The 23,256-nt window shown below is 37.6% G+C and overlaps 1 pseudogene; it reads right to left on the bottom strand.

The window, feature by feature from the left end:
• Positions 1 to 10,566, bottom strand: part of LOC120291286 — a 31,971-nt pseudogene extending 21,405 nt beyond the window's left edge.
• Positions 10,567 to 23,256: the final 12,690 nt, after the last annotated feature.

Here is a 23,256-nt window from a genome sequence, read left to right as displayed (position 1 = left end):
CCAGGAATGTGTTTAGTTTCAGAAGAGTACTTCGAAAACCATTCAGCCCATCGAAGCAGTTGAGAATTTGGAATATGCTTCTGTTTAAACTTGGTCATCTGAGGGAAAGATGCCATGTCTAATTCTACCAAAAAGTGATGGCCGACGAGATGAAACTCAAACTTTTTTATTCCATTTTTTACTGCTAGGATTTCTTTGAAAGTGGAATGGTAATGCATTTCAAGTTGAGAAAACTTTCCACTTTTGTGAGCACAAAGGTGTCTCTTACCATCAATTTCTTCAAACAGGATGGCTGCCTAGTATTCATCACTAGCGTCAGTTTGAAGAATCATTTTTCCTGTTGATGGTATTTGTAATGGTGGGAGATTCTGTATAATCTCCTTAAACTCAGCGATTGCTTTGGTCTGAGTTTTTCCCCAAGGTAAGGGATTCTTCTTCAGCATAGATTGCAAAGGAATCAGGAGCTTTGCAATATTTGGGACAAAATCCTTGAGATAATTGATTATCCCAAGAAATTGCTGAACTTGTTTTGTGGTGAAGTTATCTTCAGGAAACTTCAATAATTCTTGAGCAATATGTGGCCCTGGATAGTATGTCCTTTTGTTAAGGCGCATACCAAGGAATTCGATTTCTATTTGGGCAATATTCATCTTTTCTTTGAGAAAGCATAATACCATGTTTTTTCACGATTTTTGTAAACTGCTCAAGGAGTTGACAGTGTGACTGCTCGTCAGGACTATAGAGCAGAATATCGTCGATGTATACGGCTGCACTTGACAAGATTGGTTGGAAAATACGACACATGGCCTTTTGGAAAAGGGATGGTGCTACCTTTAGGCCAAAAGGAAAAACTTTCCACTAGAAGTGCTGGTCCAGGATACAGAATTTTGTCTTGGATCTATCTTCAAGATGGATGCCCAATTGCCAAAATCCGGCTTTGAGGTCGAATTTGGAATAGATGTGGGCATTGGTTAGACTAGTAAAGAGAGAATCTCTGGATGGTAAAGGGAACTTATCATCTTGGAGAAAAATATTAAGAGGTTGATAGTTGATCACCAGTCTCATTTTTCCCTTGTTTTGCTCGGCGCGCTTATTGACATAAAAGGCTTCGCAAGTCCATTGAGAATTGAGAATTTCAATAAGGCCTTGTTGCAATAGTTTTGAGCATTCCCTTTGAGCTAAAGCCAGATGTTCTGGCTTCATTCTCATATGGCTCGCCTTGGTTGGATTTATATCTTCATTTTTCTTGAAAGGAAGGTGAACAAAGAATTCTGGATTTTCCCATAAATGATAGGAACACTTTTGGGCGAATTCCGAATGGGATTTCGAATAAGATTTTAACAATTTTTGCATGATTGGATCTAATAGACTCATCTGAATGGAAAAGAGTCCCATCAAATCCTTCTCCTCTATTGCCCTCCGTATCACTGACTCAATGAGGCGGCCCCCTCACCTTTAGCGTTAGGTTAACGCTTCTTATGTGAGGATACCTGTGAGAATTAGGGTTAAAGGAGAGACTTGAACACTATTTATAAAGTTTCCAGCCAGGCCCCCTTATTACAAGCCAGGCTCAATTCGGCCCACACTAGCCAGCTCCGTATTAGACTAATTAAGAAACATTCTATCTTACCTTAGACCAACCCCGTTTTACAATAACCGTAAAACGGTAAATTACAATATCAATTAATGTAGCCCACATCAGAAAAACTCTTACATTCTCCCACTTGGATTATATTAATTGAAATTGTACTATATGTGCGCACTTTGATCTAAAGATAATTCTTAATAATCAATCATATCCCATAAAGTCTCGGACACCGAATCGTGGTGGTAACTACATGTATACACACAGAGCCTTCCATGATCATGAATGTTCTCAACTTTATTGATATATATTCAATGTGGTAGTGTGCAAATGGATAACATCTCTCATAGAGAGATCCCATTTGTCAGTCAACATTTTCTTACCTTATGCGACACAAAAAAACTTGTGCCACTAGAGAATGTCTTTATGGTTCCAATGGACCCACATATGTCTTGTCCTTACGGTTAACATTATTTTATGTATAACAAGATATATGTACAAGGCTAATAACCGGATGCCTCTACCCTTCACTCAAGGTTTATACAGTACCTTAAAACTTTATCAATATGTATTCAACATAATAACAACACATTCAAAAATATTTTATTGAATGCAAAAGTTGATACATATCAAACCGTTACTGAATGTAACAAACACAGATGTGAACTTTATCAGAGTAAAGCCAAAATAGCTCCTACTAAATAACAATATCCCAAGATACTCCTAGACCCATGCTAATGACATGTCGCTCAAATACACATGGGCGTAGGGCTTTAGTTAGTAGATCTACAACCATATCATTTGTGGAAATTTATTATATTATAATGTCACATTTCTGTACCGTTTCTTTATGGTAAAAAATCTTTGACCGTCATATATTTAGACCCCTTGAGATCTTTATCATTAATAATATTGCAAATTTATTGTCTCAATACAACCGTATGGGTTTATCCATAAAGTTAAAAACAATCAACTCTTTCATAATGTTCCGGAGCCTAATAGCCTAAGTAACAACCTAAAAGAATGTTACAAACTCTGCTTACATAATAGAAGATGACATAGAACTTTATTTACTGCACTTCCTGCTAACATGAGTATGTATTCTGTTATTAATCACATATCATCTTAACAGCCGGCAAAGTTTACATCTGAATATCCTACTAGCTACAAGAATTGAACATGTCTGTAAATTAGCATATAATCTCTTGTCCTCTTTAAGTACCTTAAAACTTTCTTGGCAGTAACCCAGTAATTGCGTCTTGGATTTGACTGATATCTGCATAGAAGTTCCGTCGTAAAGACGTTATTTATTCTAGTACAAATTCAAGTATACATTATACTTTTAAGTGCATTAATACAAAATACACCATTTAACTAGATTTTCTCAATATCTAAATAAGGACAATGTAATGGATTCAGTCCATCACCCTTAACGACATGAACAATTCCTGGCTTGCAACGATGTATATTGAATATTTCCAAAATACAATCAGCAAATGTCCTCTGAGATAAATTTAATAAAATCCAATATTTATATGGCAAGAACAATCCATACGGACCTCAGTACAAAAGACAAAAGATGCCTCAAGGTCACTACTTGTAAATAAAATATTATGTACATAGAGTATGAGAAAAATAAATTTCCTCTCATTGACCTTGCAGTATATTAAATTACTTTGTTCTCAATTGAACAAAATAACAACACTGTGAAACTTTAATAATATTGTATAGAAATTTGCTTAAAATCATGAATAAGACTTTTTAGTCTACACACAAGTTTACTTGAATCTGCTGCAAAATTCTACAGTTGAACTTATATAGATTATGTATATCTTTAATGTGACTCCATATAAACAAATAAACTATTAATGCCACGTTCACTTTGAAAGAATCTTTAAAAAAATACTATAAAGAAATAATTATTTTTTCATTAACTATCCACCCCTCTTTCAGAGTGAAAACTTTAGTTATCAATTTGGTTTTAAATTTCACAATCTTTCTTTGAAAACCTTTTAGTTTTGTACGCCAATTTATAACTAATGAACTTGTGATCTTTAGGCAAGTCAGTAAGTTTCCAAACACTATGATGTTTTTTTTTTTTTTGGTGACCTAGGGAACCCCCGTGTGCCGCTTTGCGGCGGAGTAAACCCTAGGAACAGGTAGAGTCACCACCACCCTTGCCTGCAAAGTTAATCGCTTGACGACGCCGTGGATCAAACGCAGGACCTCTCGTGAAAAGTTCCCTTGCCCAACCACCTACGCTACCACCACGGGTGGTAAACACTATGATGTTTCATAGATTGTACATCGCCTTTTATGGCATCTAATCACATATCTGATTGAGGATAAAAAATAACATTTATTTATATCACTAAATCAACCATTTAGTGGATATTGCAGTCATGCTCTCACAAATAGACTATATAGTAAAGCTACAACCACTTCATTCTATACTTGAGAAGTTTGAAAAAATTCCATCATAAACTATATCAAAAATAGTATCTTAAACCTCAAAAAGTTTAGTCTGTGGTACAGGAGATTCCATAATTATTTGTACCACAATTATTAGTATATGCAAAGAAAAGACACGGTGATTTTCCATCATACTATTATCCTTAATATTTTGAGAGCAGCTATCATCTACAATTACATCGAACTATAGAAACTTTATAGTATGTGATTCAATAATATTTGTACCTTCTTTAGTGTCATAAAATTGATATCCCTTTTAACAATCTGGGTATGATACAAAATAATTCCGAGTAAATCTAAATTCCAACGCACTTAATATTGGATTAGATAACCTCACTTATGCATGATACCTCTAAATTTCATATGATTTAAGTAATTTATGTCCAGTCTATAAATCAAAAGAAGTTTATGAAATAACTTTTGCATGTGAAAAGGTTACTTTCAAAATATCAGCCCACAGAAGACCGGATAAATTAGTCTTACTAATCATACTCATCACCATGTTTAATATGGTGCATTTATGTCTTTCAGCCATTTTTTTTGTCAAGATTTTCAGGCATAATAATTAAGTTACCACCCTAGAATCTACCAAGTATTTGACAAATGACCCTTTAAGCTATTTTGCATTGTCATACTTGCCAAAATACTCACGGCCACTATTAAGCCTGACAACCTTTTAAGACTAATTGTAATTGTTTTATTCTTTATCTCGATCATTTTTCTTAAATAGAAAACTTTTGAAAACAACCTTTTAATCATATACGAGATGTATATGTCATTAGGACTTAAACACAATCTTTGCAGATGTGTTCAAATTTCGATATTAGACAAAATATAACTTCAAGCCATTAAGGCTTCCATCATCTTTTAGAAGTGCAGTCAGTTGATAAACCTCTTTTAAAGTGTTTCAGAATTGAACGCTTCATGAACAATAAGCAAATTCTATTGCTCTTTTCTCAAGCAACAAATCGTATGTCCACAATTTAAAATTTGAAGCAATAAAAATCTCAATAATAGTGGAGTTATTAATTATATAAAAGATGACTGAAAAAAACAAGCAATGTATATAATTAGCATCATATGAACACCGTATAACTTGATGTATAAGTACACATCTAAAGAGTTACACGCATAATCATATAATCACCTTTGAGCAGAATACATGACATGCAGTTGTACACTCCCCACATAATAGCGGTTATGAAAATATATTCCAATTTTCGTGAATTCATCACCTTTGGGCATATGAACCATTAGGATCAGTCACTCATCCACCACACCAAAATGTATCCCTCCATAAACTAATACACAATCACCTCCTTTTGGAGTATAACCACGCATTAGACCAGGAGACATCCCAATCAGCATACGAAACCGAAATTTTTCAAACCCAATCAAGCGTGCCATTTTGGCAGTCACTACTCAATTGAATCCTTGAAACTCTCTCATACCAGGGATATAAACCCTACTTTTCACATACACCATATACATGTGATTTTAACTTTAGTGATAGGGGCAGTAAATCACAAAAATCACATATCTTGCTAATTACATTACTTTATTCATTAATAAAAAAGCAATCATCTGTATATATATATATATATATATATATAGAACTTAAAAGACAGACTCTAATGAGATCATCGATTATAGAAACACAATAAACTTCTCATAACATAAAATAAAGCATCTCTTATGTACCCTAATTACAGATTACCAGATCAACATAAAAAGAATATTGATCTAAAGGATCTATCATAAGTTAACATCAATAGCAATACATGGTACACCAAATCGACAAGCCTGATAGCTAATCAATTATTGCCTATGAGTTTCATAAGATAAATAATGTCTCCAAGGTCAAAGCTGATTTATTAGCCAATTTTAAATAACAAATTATCATTGCATCAATCAGTGACCTATTAATTGAGTCAAACCACGGAACCAAATATCTAAACTATAACAGTAGATACTATTGCTCTGCGTAAATGTTGTCATACTCCTTAACCATAAAAAATATTCAACTTGATGGACATTAACCAGTGACCAGATGAGTTTAGGGTACAATATGCAATAACTTAACTGACATGCATTACCCACATTCAGCAGATGTTTTAATCAGTATAATCAGTTTGGTCACGAGTTCTTAAGACGTCCATCATTCAAAGATTACCAACGTGTAAATGAGTATGCTTGAGCAACAAAAGTTTCATAACCTTTACTGTTTCTCATCACCTCAATACATAACTCAATTACTATCCCATAATGATTGTATCTCATTAAGCCAGCTTCAATTCACAATAAAATTTAAGTTTTATTAATGAATTACACTTTTATAATATTTATGTGATAACATACCTATAATCCAACACTTGTATTTTCAAAATTACATAAAATTACAAGAAAAATACGTCAAAATACACTAAAAATACACGTATTTAGGGTTTCGTATATATTTTCACATCCATAAAATCATCAAACATGTAAAATAAATACACAAAAACATACCGCCAGCCAAGCGCCAATCGGACCATCCATGCGCCCGCACGGCGCGTGGAGCTCACGCGTGGGCGTCAAGGTCGGTCAAAAACCGGTCCGACCATCTAGTCCAGCCGCTCAGTCCGACCGATTGATCGGTTTGGTCAACGGTTGACCGGGTCGGGTCGGGTCGGGTCATCAGGTCATCAGGTCATGGGTCGGGTCAGTCGCCAAACGAGTCGGGTCCGAGTTGATGACGTCATTGTGACATCAGCATCCCGCATGCAGCGCACACGTGAGGATCGAATCCGAGTCGCTAACATCATCATGACGTCAGCACCCGTGTGCGTCGCATGTGCAAGCTACGCCCTGTGCGTGGAGGCACGTGGGGCGCGTCTTTGACGCCCCAACGACGCATGGCCGTGCGTGGGGGTGCATGCGGCCTCCCCCAATGACACGCCACTCATGGTTCTGCTCGTCTTGACGAGCCCAGTCTAAATATATAATTTTATTTTATTTTTATTGAACAAATAATTTCAAAAATCTCAAATTAGTGCAAAATCCTATGCATTCGAGTTCTAGGGTTATGGAGGTTCTGATACCACATGTAAGGACCTGAGCCCCACTATGTAATATTGTCTGCTTTGGACGCTAAGTCCTCACGACTTTAAAAAGCGTTATTTGCATCTAATATGATCTCCATAACTATAACAAGAACATGCATAATTGAGTAAAAAGATTAACGCACCTGTTTTGGGATCCATCGTACTTAAAGCGGAAGTAGAAAAGAGATTACCCACTCATAAAGGGGATTATCCACGCATCAAGTCATTCTCCTCTATTGCCCTCCGTATCACTGGCTCAATGAGGCGGCCCTCACCTTTAGAGTTAGGTTAACGCTCCTTATATGAGGATACATGTGAGAATTAGGGATAGATGAGAGACTTGAGCACTATTTATAAAGTTTCTAGCTAGGCTTCTTCATTACGGGCCAAGCTCAACTCGGCTCACACTAGCCAGCTCCATATTAGATTAATTAAGAAACATTTTATCTCACTTTAGACCAACCCCGTTTTACAATAATAGTAAAACGATAAATTACAATATCAATTAATGTAGCCTACATCAGGAAAACTCTTACATATAAATGCATGTTCCAAGGGATGGAGCCGTTCATTCAATTCAAATTTGACCCACCTTCTCCTAATGCAGCTTCAAGAAGAGAACAAACCATGTCTTTCTAAATATTTTAGTACTTTCTTTAAATCTTCTCTTTCATCAGTAAATTGAGCCTACTTTCCACATCAAAATTTTCACCTTTCTTTTCCTTCAAGTAACAAAAAGATTACAAACAAACAGAGATTTGCTTATCTAAGAACAAGTGACTCCATTTTAAGGGTCCACCCTCTATTTGAAAACAAAGAGTTGAAATTAAGGCCTTGTTTGGTAACTTTACTGCTTCATTATTTTTCCGTTCTTTTGTTGTCCGGAACAGAAAAATAATAGAAATCCGTTTGATAACGTCAGCTAATTTTTATATTTTCCAAATTATTCTCCAGATAAGTTAGGGTTCGAATGATAATCATTCTATTTATTTATTTTTCTATTTTTCTGTTCTCCGAAACAAATTTGGAACAAACCACCCGTCACGGTGGCTCCGCTAAATAAGGCCCCATTGATCCTTGCCCTCAATGTGAAAGGTTCAAAACCCAGGGGAGGCGCTTGGTGTCTTAACCACTTGCACGGGGTGGTGGTTCCCTCGTGCGGCCCCAGGGTTTGTCCACCGGCTGCCGGTTGTATGGGGTTCCCTAGGTCATAAAAAAAAAAAAACAAACAAATTTGGAACAAAAATTTGTTTGATAATACAATTTTATTTTTCTATTTTGAAACAAATTTCTACTTCAAAAATAAATTTAGACTAGAAATCATAAATTAAAATTTTTAGCTTTTCTATTTCTGGAACAAAAGTGCAAAATGAAGATTCTCTTCATCGTTCACTCTCATCATTGCTTGCTATCCACTTGCCCACCCATGAAACGCCAAATGCCCATCACCGACCGCCGGACGCTCGCCACTTGCCACTGGCCGCCGCCTACCTGCCCGCCTCCCACCGCCAATCACCGGTTGCCAGCCCTCCACTCCCAGCCACCGATTGCCAGACACCACCCGTCCGCCTCCCACAGCTAATCGTCAATTGCCAGATATCGAATGTCGGCCCGCCCATTAACAGTTGGCCATCAACCACCGACGCCTTCCACCACCACTTGAGAGAGAAATTTTGTGTTGTTCAAATGAATTTTTATTTCAAGAATATTTTATAAGGTTATCAAATGCATAATTTTTGTTCAAAAACTTGTTTGGGAAATAGAAATAAAAAAATTAATTTCTAGCTAGCAATTGATTTTTGAAACAAAATGGCTATCATTCGCCCTTAGTAGTTAAGGTATAGATTTGGAACAAAAATAAAACATAAAAAGTTACTTCTTTGTTCCCAATTGAAGACAAGGTTCGATCTCTTAACCCGATCGAGTCCCCATTTTTCATAATAAAGAAATAAAATTAATAAAAATTCACAAATTTAGGAAAAAATAGAAATCATATTTTGAGTAGTTTTACTAGATTTTAATGTTAATTATAGTTTAGAATTAGTTTGGCACAAAAAAAAATGTGAATATTTTGATGAAAATTGGATTCAAGATTATAATCTTTTAGGACTTTATTATATGGATTTTCGAATGCCATTTTCTATTAGAGACAATGCTAAGTCACGAAAGCTTGGTGACTCCAAGCAACATTTGCCCCTTCTCAAAAAATCTATTCACCTATTTATTGTAATGCCCGGAGATTTACTATCAACCTCTTCATATTGTGACTTATAAACCAATGGAACTCTATTGCCATTTCCAACCATCCATCTTTGACTAACTATTATGTTGAATTTTTATATGTCATTTTAGAATATCTTTGATCAATTAAATCATTACAAAAGTTCAATTTTATCCAAACATGAAAAGTTAAAGTCTCTTTATAATTAAATAAAAAAATTGGGAATATAATTGTTCTTTTTTATTCCAGGAATAGAAATTTTGTACAATTATCAAACGCGTTCTGCTATTTAAAAACTCATCTAGGGAATAGAAATAGAAAAACTATTTCTGAATAGAGATTATTCAGTACAGGAATATTACCAAATGCACCCTAAAATAGTCATGCTTCTTTACCAAATTAACTCAAGAACTCATGACTATCAATTTTACAACCCACATCTAGAAAAGAACGAGGTAGAGTAGCAATATGTTGCAAGAAAATTAGCCATCTCATGAAGTATGGATCTTTTCTGTGATGCGAAATAAGAGCATTGAGAAGTATGCTGAGGAAAGTAAAATAGAAGAATGGGAAAAATCTTACAAGCATAGTGCCATGGCCATCTGCAACTTTGCAGCCAGACATTAGAAAGGGATCCTTTGCATCCTTGTGAACCTGATTAAAACATTAAAATGAAATAAGAAAGACCAGCTTGTGAACAGATTCATTGCACAGTGAGAGCATAATCTCCACGACACATTACAATTTTGCTCTCTCCAGTCATGCTAGATTCATCAATTGCCAGGGAGTGACCAGAAATCAAGACTCCATCCGCAGGAACCTGGAGAGAAAAGTAAACATCACGTATAAGAACATATCCAGTGAACACAAGGGCAGCGTACCAAATCCAGAACTGGTTTAAGTTACTTGCCTGATCACCAATGTTAAGGGGGACAACATCACCAACTACGAGATCATATATTGAAACTTCCACTCTTCTGCCACCTCTGACAACCTACAAACATGCAACAACTTCATCCATATGCATACAGGAAAGAGAAGTGTAAGACATACATCTCACAAAAATTACCCACCTCCAAGTGTATATTTCTTTTCTCCTCATTTAAGTTTTGAAACTGCAGAGACTGTCTGTAATCACTTATTGCTGCAGACGAGAATCCAACCCCAATTAGGAGACTAATGCATCTCACAGCAGTCAACAGCATCCAAAGGGGAAAAACAATTATTTACTGCAAATCAATACACTGATTGCTTTCCCTTATTGAATTATTCTGCAACCTTATCAGAAGAAACTAAGACATGCAGCAATACAACATGTCTCCTGGGCACAAAAGGGCGCGGCAGCCCTCTCTAGTGGCCGGCGAGGGCACGGGGCCAAGAACTTGATTGTCAAGACAACCCGACAAATATTTCCTTTATCCAAGCTACCTCAAAGGAGATATTTTTAAATTTGCATACTCATAGATGAAGCCTTCACATGACAACCATCAGTTTGTCATAACTTGTGCGAGAATTTTGTTTGGAAATTTAGAGGAAGGCCTCCCTCTCTCTCTCTCCATCTCTTTCTTTTATTTTGTTGGTTGTTACTTCCTTGTAGCTTTCTTCCCTTATTTTCATTCTTTTGTCTGTCCTCTACCCTTGTTTTGTAACTTGTTTCTTTTACTAGATGGGTTAGCCAAGTAGGCGCATGAATGAAGATTCAGGCTGCATTAATGGGTAAGAGTTAAAAAGAGTGAGGTCATGCATGATAAAATTAGGATTAAAACTCGGGGTGTGAAATGAACGAGAGGTGTCCATGTTAAAGAGTGACAATTGGCTTATTGGATGAGGGGGAAAATACTTAATACTTTTGTGATGATTTTCTTTTTCACATTTCCACAAATAAAAATGGAATCGGTATCTGTCCTAAATACCAATAGATTAGAAAAATATTTTGATCATATTAAAATTATCAACAAAAGCTATCGGATGCTAGAAATATCACAATTCGGTAAATTTTAACTTTGTTAATTATTCTACATATTTCGGGGAATATTGATATATGCCAACAATTACAATGGCAATAAAATTTTCACTATCACTATACGATCAACATATATAATCACATTTAAAATTAGTAAACTCGTAATTCTGATATACTTTCTTGACCTATAATTTCTCGCAAATTGTATCTTAAATATTATTAACAAATGATGGCGGTGGGTTGTGCCGTGGCTTGACAGCTGATAGGACAGGGGAGGCGCCGCGATCAGGCATAAGGCGGCTAACGGGTACGAAGAGGAGGATAGAGTAAAGTTTGGCGAGATTTGGATAAAGGTGAGATGGGACCGACGATGGGGGTGGACAAACGTCGTGCTCACGTTGAGGAGACAACGCATGGGGGACGAATGATCTGCATTCAAGTGATTCTTGGGACCGTTATCGATCTAGAGAGATGGTCAAAAGATAATCCTGCGCGATGAAGTCCATATAAATAAAAACCATTTATTGTTTCTTTGAAAATCATGCTTTGAGAATTGAAAGGTTAACTTTATTTTAAAAGAAAAATGATCAAAATTCCTCAACCTTGACCTTATATGTGATGATGTCTTTGAATTTTTAGTTTGTTCAGTACAATTTCCGAGTTTTTGGTAAATAACCAATACAATCCTTTATTTCGCTTTGATGACAAATTATATATTATTTGATGACATTGATTATTATAATGCTGAGTTTGATATTTAAAAATGATGACTTAACGCATCCATGCTTTTCTTTATCTACGAAAAGTACAATTAGAGTGTTATTGTGTCGTAAATTACTGTATTATGATTTGACATGAATATTTTGCGTAAATTATCCATGGATAACTTTCTTTGGTCCACCATTCAAACTTAGTGGATCTGAAGTCACATCGGCAAATTTCATTAACTAGAATTAACAGAAGGATGGAATTGAACCTTTACATATACTTTAGGTACTAGGTTGAACATTTAAGAATAGTTTATGAATGATATTCAACAAATTAAAAGTTTAAGAACGTCATTACATATTGGACTAAAGATTAAAGACTATCAGTGTCATTTTTGCTATTATGGACCATCCAAAAAGTGCGGTATTTGAATTACAATTCGAGTGCATTGTGCTTTATATCCTATATCTAGCTAATGCGCTTTTATTTCACAACGAGATAGGTCGAATCTTTATCATTAAGGGTTCTCATGACTTTTTTAGGTGGAGTGCTAGAACAGTTGTGAACACTTTCGGTGAGGTTGCCTTCGTAAGTAAAAAAGTGAGGAAAATCCTTTGAGTGAGCAGCACAAGGCCGATAAAAGTGCTGCCATCAAGAGCACGATGAACTCAAATATAGCGTGGGCGTAATTTTGCAAACCGTATATTCAACCATAAAACTCTAAGGCAAATTTCACCTTCATGGATACACTACACAAGAAACCCATCTTATTGGATATGTTTATTTTTTAGTACATATTATTAAGAAAAGCATTATATATTTGCTTATTAAGTGGGGATTGTTATATATGGAAAATAAAATATATTATTTAATTACTTATAATATGCCTTTGTGCTTTATTTTGTTTTATTTTAATGGCCATCCAGAAATATGATCCCATTAGAGAAAGAAAAAAGAAAAGAAGGAAAGAGTAAGGTAGAACTGGGATTTCAACATGTAACAATCGCACTCCATTCATGAATTTCTTTAAGTTTGTGGATAGACTTAGGGGCGCACGATAAAATTTATATTTCTCGATTTCTCTGTTTCTCTGTTCTCCGGAACAGGTTTGGAACAGAAATTTATTTGGTAACGCAATTTGATTTCTCTATTTCTGAAACAGATTTCTATTCTAGAAATAGAGAAATCAAGAAATCGAAACGAAATTTTTAACTTATCAGTTTCTGAAATAGAAATAGAATTTTTTTGGTAAGGTAAAAATAGAAATTATTTTTCTTTTCTCCATTTTGGCATCCTTCTTTGTTCACAGGCTTTTCTATTTGGGCGTTGCTTCTCCTTCTCCTCTCAACGCTTCAACCAAACCCTAGCGCTGTCGACTCCGAATCCATCCTTCTTGCCACTGTTGACTCTGACGCCGTCACCGTCCTCTTGCCAGTCAAATCGTTGCTTATCTCGCCATCGCCGTCTTCAGACCGTCCAATTTGCTCCGATCGTCCCGTCGGACTCACCTCCTCCGTCCGCGTCCCCGTTTGGATTTGGATTGCGCCTTCCTTCCTCTTCGATTCGAGGTCTTCTCTCTCTCTCTCTCTCTCTCTCTCTCTCTCTCTCTCTCTCTCTCTCTCTCTCTCTCTCTCTCTCTCTCTCTGTGCGCAATTTGTTTATTCTGTTTTCCTTGGTTGGGGTTTTACTGTTCTTGGCCGTTCTTGTGCCGAGCTCGATCGATGCGTGCTGTGCTACTATCTGGTGTTTCCGGGTTGCGCATTGTTTGTTCTGTTTTCCTTGGAGGGGTTTCGCTATTCTTGGCCGTTCTTGCGCCGAGCTCAATCTATGCATTGTTTGTTATGTTTTCCTTGGTTGGGGTTTCGTTGTTCTTGGCTGTTCTTGCGCCGAAATTTCATGAAATTGTATTTTCACCTTTTAAATTATTTCGACTATTATTTTGTATTTGAGGATCTCCTATATTGTTTTAGTATTATTTGGACTATTATTTTATATTTGAGGATTTCTTATGTTGTTATCTAATCAATTTCTATTCCTAGAAGTAGAAATTTTATTCTGTTATTAAACGGATTTTGTTCCAAAAATAGAAATTTTGTGTCATAATCAAACAGGTTTCTTTACTCGAAACTTGCAGGGAATAGAAATTGAGAAATCAATTTCTGGCCGAAATCAATTTCTAAAACAGAAATTTTGTCATGCGCATCCTTAGCTTCCTGTGATCCCACGGCAGAGCATCTTGTTACCCGAGCCCATCGCAAACCAAAACCTTCTCTCTCTTAATTTCAATTTCACGCGCTCCTTTGACTTTTTCTCTCCCATTTGTCCTTCTCTCTCACGCTCCGTTCTTTCTTCCTCCCTCGCAACCATTCGACTCACGACGGAGCTCGCCATCCAATGAATTGCAACGCCGCCTTCGCAATCCAACGAAACCACGCCGAACGACGTCGTGTGTTCTCTCTATCTCTCTCTTGACTCGCTCTATCTCACCCTCTTCACTACTCGAGGAACCACGTCACCGCTGCCACCGCTGCCCTCAATCCAAGAACAACCCCAAGCCCCTTGTCATGCGACCTCAAGCTTTCCCTTAGCCCTTACATCCTTGAGGTCCCCTGCAGCTCTGATGTCATCACCTCCCAAATCTTGGCAAGGACGACCCTCACCCTGGCCATGAGGGTCGAGCCCTTGCCAAATTCAGTGAAAGCGACCCTTGTTTGTTGTCGACAACAGGCCAAAGGGAAAGAAAAGAAAAAAGGGAAAAAATGACAAAGAAACGGCAAAGAAGAGAGAGAAACGAAGGAGAGAGAATGGGTTGCAGGTCTTTTGGAAATGTGGGCCTGCGAGCGACATGTGTTGCTTGCATAATGGACTTGTGCATTGCTAAGAATGTTAGCATAACTCCACCTAATATTTTAGAGAAAAGAAGAGAGAGACGGGAAACAATAATGCCATCACGCGGGTTTCGTTGACCGACCTCAGAAGCCGACACAGTGGATAAGGATTGCAGTTTCTCACGGTTGCTTTTCAAGCGGTGAAGCATGATTTGTTGATGCTTCCGAACCGGTTCATTTCTTCATCCGATTAAATGCAAAAGACAGTTGCTTCCGAATCAACACGATTGTTTCTTTTTTTAAGGCTTTAAGATAGATTCAAAGAAAACTAAATTAAAAAGTGTAGTGAAGATTCCTCTTCGTGCCTCTTCTATAATATTTTTAACATTTTTATATATCATTTCTTGATTTCGAATTACTAGTTGAAGAGCATTTCTGTAGTACTTTAGCTGGTACGTCTATGATGGGGTATGATTGGATCGCACCGTTTCGTCTTGATGCGTTACGATGGAAAGACACTAATGGAGGGGTACGAATGGAGACATATAAAAGGCTCCCGAACACAACCGTTGGACTGGTTGGCAGATCATTCGCACCAAATTTTCTCTATTTCCATCGAAGAAGAAAAAGGAATTCCATTTCACTTTTGCAAGAACGATCGGCATTTACACCGTAGAAATCGGGTGTTTTCCTTGTGATTGCATCCAGGCTAACGTGAGGTAGTGTTGTTCGTGATTTATTTGCAATTCAACGTTCGTTCCAGGGCCATTTGCTATTTGCGCATCGGAATTAGGTAAGTCATCTTCCGCCGACATGAATTCCAAAATTGGTATCAAAGCCCGGTCGTGTTTTTTGCCTTGTTTTTCATCAAGTTTTCTCATTTACCATTTGATATTGAGATCAAGAGATTGTATTCTACACTGTTTGGATCTCTGATAGTCGGAATTGCCATATGAAAAACTCGAAATTGAACTGGAGCAAAGAACGGGTTCGTCACGTGCATCCGTGAGGTTTTGGCCATTTTTCGAAATAATTTTTCGGCCAAAATCAATTTTTGAATATACAGGATGAAAGAACTCGTCGAGACGAGTCCGGAGATGGGTCAACCGCCGCCGGGCGACATCGGACGCGCCCACAAGTGAGGCCAGAAGCCGCTGCACGTGGGCGCCATGCGCCTGAAGCACTAGCAAAGCCAGCTCGTGCGCCACACGCGCCGGTCGGCCAACCGGCACGTGCGCGACACACGCCGGTCGGTGAACCGGCGCGTGGTGATGTCACCGTGACGTCATCCAACCGTCGGTTGCCGGATGACGTCATCGATGACGTCACCGCCCGGTAACGATTGGCCGGCCGGTCACCGGCCGGCAACCCAACCTGACCCAAGACCTGACCCGATTGACCCAACCCAACCCGACCGTTGATCGGTCAAGGGTCGAACTAGTCAATCGGTCCAGCGGTCAAACCGGTCGAACCGGTCACCAGTCAAACCGGTTGGACCGGTCAGACTGGTCACCGGTCAGAATGGTTGGACTGGTCGGACCGGCTAGGAGCCATTTGGCTCGTTGGCGCCTGCGCCACACGCGCCGCGCACTTAGGCAACGCATGGGGGCTCGTGCGGGCTTCGATTGGAGCGTGGTCAGCGGCGTTTGATTCGTATGAATGTTCTCTACACAGTGGCATAATTATTTTATACTTTTAAATTTTATAAATGTATGAAAATGCGTAGGAAACCCTATGTACGCGTATTTTTTGGGATTTAATGCAGTTTATTTATTTGTAGCTTGTATGTTCTTGTGATTTAGGAAATACAGTAGCTAGCTTGTGTGCAAATGATGTTATATATGCTGTGTAGAGCTTGGTTCAATGATATGAAGTATATATTTTAATATACTTGCAATTTTTTAGTTACTAGAAAATTAGAACAATAGTAGGAAACCCATTATATGTTGAATTGCGATTTTGATTATAGTTGAAGTATGATTATTGTTTATACGTTGGTTATTATCATGCTATATACATATATATATATATATATATATTTTTTTTTGTTAAGGAAAAATGTAGAAATTACATAAGGTGATGTACTTATTTTTCCTAATGGGAGTTCGTAGGTTGGTAGAATTGAAAGGAATTCTCACCTAGAATTTAAAATTTGTGCAAATTAAACTAATTAATGATAATAGAACAATTGTACATAGAAGTTGATTGGGAATATAGTGAACTTTTGCCTCTGTGTCTTTTGTTGAATTATCATTAATTTAGTTTGTCTTTGCTGCAAATTAAATGTGTGTTACTATGTAAAGTGTGCTAGTTTTGATTCTGCGTTTCTTATGTCAATGCGTTATAGCAATTGATTTTGGCATCGGCATTCAAAACCATTGTGACTGACTTCAATAAGGGTGAGAAGCTGAACGGTGACAATTATGATTTTTGGCACCGAAAAGTTCAGTACATCCTTGAGGAGCAAGAGGTTTGGAAACCCTCAACCATACCATGGATGAACTGAGCATGGAACTTCAGCTCAACACATGAGAGATCGGAAGCTTATCAAGCTTGGAAAAAGAAAAATAGCATTGCTCGCATCACGTTGCTGAGCTGTATGCAAGATGATCTCATGTGTGAGTTTGAAAGTTATGATAAAGCTTAAGCTATGTGGGTTGCCTTGAAAGATAAGTTTGGGGGTACATCTGCCACTAAGCTGAGGAGACTCACCATCAAGTTTGATACATTCCGAAAGCGCCCAAATGTAATGATGAGGCAACATCTTCGGGAGATGTCAAACATGATTCGTGAGCTGAAGTCGGCAGGTCACTCCCTTATTGATGAACAGCAAGTTCAGGCTGTTATAAGGTCTCTTCCTGACAATTAGAAGCATATGAAGATCAATATGACGCATAATGAGAATATTGTCACTTTTGATGATATTGCGCGTCATTTGGAATTAGAGGATGAGCGCCTAGAGGCTGCGAGATCCTCTACCCATGCTTATGTTGCTGAATCTAGTTCGCGCAAAGTTTCGGGTTTCAAGCGTAAGAGGAATCTTTAATTCAACAACAAAGGGAAGATGACTGATCAGGCACCCAAGATGGCTAAGACCTTCCGACGCAAGAAACATGGTGGGAAGAAGGACAAGGCCAAGATGGAGTGCCACAATTGTGGCAAGATAGGTCACTTTGCTCGTGAATGCACTGAGTCGAAAAAGGTACCCTATTACTCCATTACTTTGAGTAATGCTTTTGTTTCTAGTACTATAATGCTTGCTGAATCTCATCTAATATGGACTGTAGACTCAGGAGCAACAGACCATGTAGCTAGAGAACGAGAAGCATTTATGGAGTATCATTGGATACCGCCTGGAAGAAGATGGATATATGTTGGGAATAACTCAAGAGTTGAAGTGAAGGGTATCGGCACATGTAAATTAATCTTATGTGGTGGTCGAAACCTATTCCTGCATGATATCCTTTATGCTCCAGATATTCGACGAAACTTGGTCTCTGTAATTGTTCTTCTTAGCTTAGGTTATATACTGAATTTCCATGGTGATTGTGTTGACATTTTATATGGAACAGTTTATTATGGTTCAGGTCATGTATCGAATGGTTTTATGGTGTTAGATATTGACTATGATCAGTACAATGTTAATGTTGAGGTTGTTTTTCTTTAATTGCGTCTTCTAATAATGTTGAGATTGATGCAAGTACTTGGCATGCTAGATTAGGTCACATTGGATTACAAAGAATGCAAAAATTAGCTAGAGAAGGCCTTTTAGGGTCACTCACTAATGTTAGTCTATCCGTATGTAAACATTGTTTGGCGGGAAAAACAACTAGAAAACCATTCGGTAAAGGGACTAGAGCTGAATTTCCATTGCATCTCATACATTTTGACATTTGTGGTCCTTTGAATGTGAGGGCGAGGCATGGAGCCTCATATTTCATCACTTTCATAGATGACTTCACACGTTTCGGTTATGTCTTTCTGACCTCCCATAAGTCAGAAGTATTAAACTGCTTTAGACGATATATAGAGATGGTAGAGAATCAGTTGAACAAAACAATAAAGGCATTAAGAACTGATCGTGGACGTGAGTATCTATCGGAGAAATTCAAGGCTCTTTGTGATGAAAAGGGAATTGTACGACAATTGACTATTCCTGGTACTTCACAACAAAATGAGGTAGCTGAGAGAATGAATATAACCCTATTGGAAATGGTTAGGTCTATAATGACGCAAGCAAATTTACCTATCTCTTATTGGGGAGATACGTTATTGACTGTTGCCTATATACTTAACCGTATACCCTCAAAATCGGTCACTTCCACCCCTTATGAATTATGGACTAGTAGGAAACCAAACTTGAGTAGTCTACGTCCATGGGGATGTGCAGTTTATGTTCATGATTCTTCCCATAAACATGGCAAATTAGGTCCTAGAGGGAAGAAATGTATCTTTATAAGATATTCCGAACACTCCAAAGGGTATGTGTTCATAGGTGAACAAGTTGATGGAAGTGTGATCGAAATGGAGTCACGAGATGTCACGTTCTTAGAGAACGGTTCTCTTAATAGAGGTGAGATTGATAAGGACTTCCAATTATATGAGATGGAAGATCCTGATAACACAACCACTGATGTTGTAGAGGGAAATGAAGATTTACCTCAACACACAAGAACTAGTGGGAGTGTTGCATCGCCTGATGAATTGAATTCAAGAGAAATTCGATTGCGTAAAAGTAATCGTAAAAGTATTCCCCGTCGTCGTTTTGAGATTGAAGGGGAAGCATTTATGATTGCTCAAAAAGACGATGCCAAGCCTAAGACTGTTCAAGAGGCTCTCTCGTCCTTTGAAAAGGAAGAATGGAGAAAAATTTTGGAAGATGAGCTGGAGTCAATGAGGGCAAACCATGTCTGGGACTTGGTTGATCTACCACCCAATTGTAAGGCCATTGGAAACAAATGGGTCTTCAAGATTAAGCGTAGGGCGGATGGATCCATTGAAAAGTATGAGGCTCGCCTTGTGGCAAAAGGTTATACTCAACAAGAGGATATAAACTATGAGAAAAATTTTTCACCAGTTGTAAGGTTTGCCTCAATACGCCTTATTCTAGTCATCGTTGCACATTTGGACCTTGAATTACATCAAATGGATGTAAAGACGGCATTTCTCAATGGAGAATTAGATGAGGAAATCTATATGAAACAACCAATAGGTTTCATAGCTAAAGGTCAAGAGCATAAGTTTGCAAGCTTCATCACTCAATATATGGCCTTAAGCAATCATCTAGACAGTGGTATCTTCGTTTTCATCGAGCAAAAATAACTTTTGGTTTCACGATGATCGAAGAAGATCACTGTGTATATGTCAAGCGGTCCAAAGATAAATTTGTGATTTTATCACTTTATGTGGATGATATTTTGTTAGCTGGAAATGACAAGGTTTTGGTTATCACCATAAAAGAATGGTTGTCCTCCAATTTTGAGATAAAGGACATGGGAGAAGCTGTTTATTTATTAGGAGTTAAGATCGAAAGAAATCGATCAAGGAAACTCCTTACTTTACCACAAGAGTCTTATATTATGAAAATTCTTGAGCGTTTCAATATGCAGCATTGTAATCCCATTAATATCCCTGTCATGCAAGGTGAAGGCCTAAGTACTGAGATGTGTCCTAAGACTCCAGAAGAAATCAATGTGATGAAAACTGTTCCTTACGCTAGTGCGGTCGGAAGTTTGATGTATGTTATGATGTGTACTCAACTTGATATATGTTATGCTGTAGGATTGGTGAGCCGATATCAATCAAATCCCGGTCAAACACACTGGAAAGCAGTGAAGAGGATCTTGAGATACTGGAAGGGCACCATGGACTATCGACTTTGTTACCAAGGGAATGATTTACGCCTATTAGGTTATTCAGATGCCGATTGGGGTGGAGACCTGGATAAGCGTAAATCGACTTCTAGATATGCGTTCTTGCTCAATGGAGGTGCGATTTCTTGGAATAGCAAGAAACAGACATGCACGGCCTTGTCTACGATGGAGGTAGAATTTATTGCATGTTCTGCGCAAGGTAAGAAAGCAGAGTATGGCTAAAACGTTTCTTGAAAAATTTAGCCACCGTCACTTTGAAGTTCCAAGACCGGTGACGGAGTTTATTGTGATAGTCAAGTAGTCATTACCTATGTGAAAGATCCCAAGTATCATGGAAGGACAAAGCACATTGACATAAAGAATAATTTCATTAGAGATATTATAACGCAGAAAGAAGTGATCCTACAATACATTTCAACCAATAGAATGGTTGCTGATCCATTTACGAAGGCTATTCCTAGAGACATGTTCTTGACCCATAGGATGTCACTAGGATTGCGTAGAATGTGATATATGTTATTGTAGATGATCATTGGTTTATGTATTTGTGGACAAATGTATTGTACTTGTTTGTTTATTAGTGATTTGATGTTTTATCAATAAGTACAAATCCACTATGAGACTAGCACAAACACATATATATTATTGAAAAGTATGTCAGCAGGCAATGATTGGCTCACTCACACGAGCAATCGCCTCAAGTGCTGTAGTTAGCATGATGAGATGAGACGTTACGTACAAATAAATGTTGAAGAGCAAGTTTGGTACATAAAATATGTCACCTTGATTGGAGTCAAGATGAGGTCTGTGATTTGTTTATAATAAGACCGAACATGATAGTCCCACAATCATGTATGCCTGAAAGATGCCGGATGCGAGTACTTAATTAGGCGCTATAAAAAGCGAGCTAATATAACACTTGAGCTAAACATGAGTACGTGAGAAGCACGTGACTATGTTTAGGCTAAGATCTGTATGGTGGATATATTTGATAATTGACATACGCTCTTATAAAAAGAGTAATCCACTATAGCATGTAATTCATACTACATGTGCATTGTACAACCAATAAGGGAAGATGAGTAAAATTATCCCTATTTACTCATCGTGTGAGCCCTTGAGGTAATTTGTATTTTACCTCAATTTTGTGCCCTAAGTTACTTCTGACCATGTTCTCAAAGTAAAAGATCAATGTTGCTACTTTAGCATGTTACAGGCGGTCATGAATAGATATGGCCTATGGGACATATCTAGGAAAACTTGATTGTTACAAATTGAGAGAGATATGAGTGCGAAGGAAGACTATTGTTGTTTACATCTATCACATGTATTTACTAGTCAACCAATTATATCGCCCTATGTGGTTGCGGATGTAATTGTAAATACATGATGTTTTAAGAATAGTCAAGTATAGCCTTTAAGGGATAGGTATACTTGGACTGATGTAACAAAAATATGTCCAGGGCATTGTGAGACATCGATTGTTTATTTCTTTTCGAGGTTGTAGCCATTATTTCATCCCTAACAGTGCATAATTTGAGCTCCCAGGCGGTGTACTCACTAGTCGCACAATTTTTTATTTGCCGGTATGAATTGTTTTGTAAAATTGATGAATGTTGAATGCCTTATATACTTGATAGAGCGCTATCAAACCCATCATATCCGAGTGGGAGATGTAGTACTTTAGCTGGTACGTTCATGATGGGGTGTGATTGGATCGCACCGTTTCGTCTTGATGCGTTACGATGGAAAGACATTAATGGAGGGATACGAATGGAGACATATAAAAGGCTCCCGAACACAACCGTTGGACTGGTTGGCAGATCATTCGCACCAAATTTTCTCTCCATTTCCATCGAAGAAGAAAAAGGAATTCCATTTCACTTTTGCAAGAACGATCGGCATTTACACCGTGAAAATCGGGTGTTTTCCTTGTGATTGCATCCAGACTAACGTGAGGTAGTGTTGTTCGTGATTTATTCGCAATTCAACGTTCATTCTAGGGCCATTTGTTGTTTGTGCATCAGGTAAGTCGTCTTCCGCCGACATGAATTCTAAAAGTTTCAAAGTACCTCATCGTGTTTTTTGTAAGATGATGTATGCTAAAAGGTAGAATTCCTGGGAAAAGAACTATAACTTCTGAAAAGTGCGTTACCTTAATTAGATTCTTTAGTTATTGGTTCTTCTGATTTCGTTCAACTTGAATTTACAACATTTATTCCTTTGTAAGCTGTAAGAAGGCAAAAGTGAAGGAAGAATGGACGAAGTCCAGAGAGGAAAAATGGAAATCAATGTGGGGAGATTTTTCTGTATTATCACTAATACATTCTGAATGTACAATTCTGTAGAGATATAATGCAAGCTCTATTTTGTATAAGGAAGTAAATGATCTGGACTATCAATCTAGATCTAGATCTAATATTAAATTTACATATACATGAAGATCGAGATCAATCAAGATAATCATGATCAATTAAGATCAAAACGTATCGGGCAATCCGCATATCTTCCAACACTTCCCCC

The sequence above is a fragment of the Eucalyptus grandis genome, chromosome 3 (assembly GCF_016545825.1).
Source record: "Eucalyptus grandis isolate ANBG69807.140 chromosome 3, ASM1654582v1, whole genome shotgun sequence".
Classification (NCBI taxonomy): domain Eukaryota; kingdom Viridiplantae; phylum Streptophyta; class Magnoliopsida; order Myrtales; family Myrtaceae; genus Eucalyptus; species Eucalyptus grandis.
This window is presented reverse-complemented; position numbering and strand designations above follow the sequence as displayed.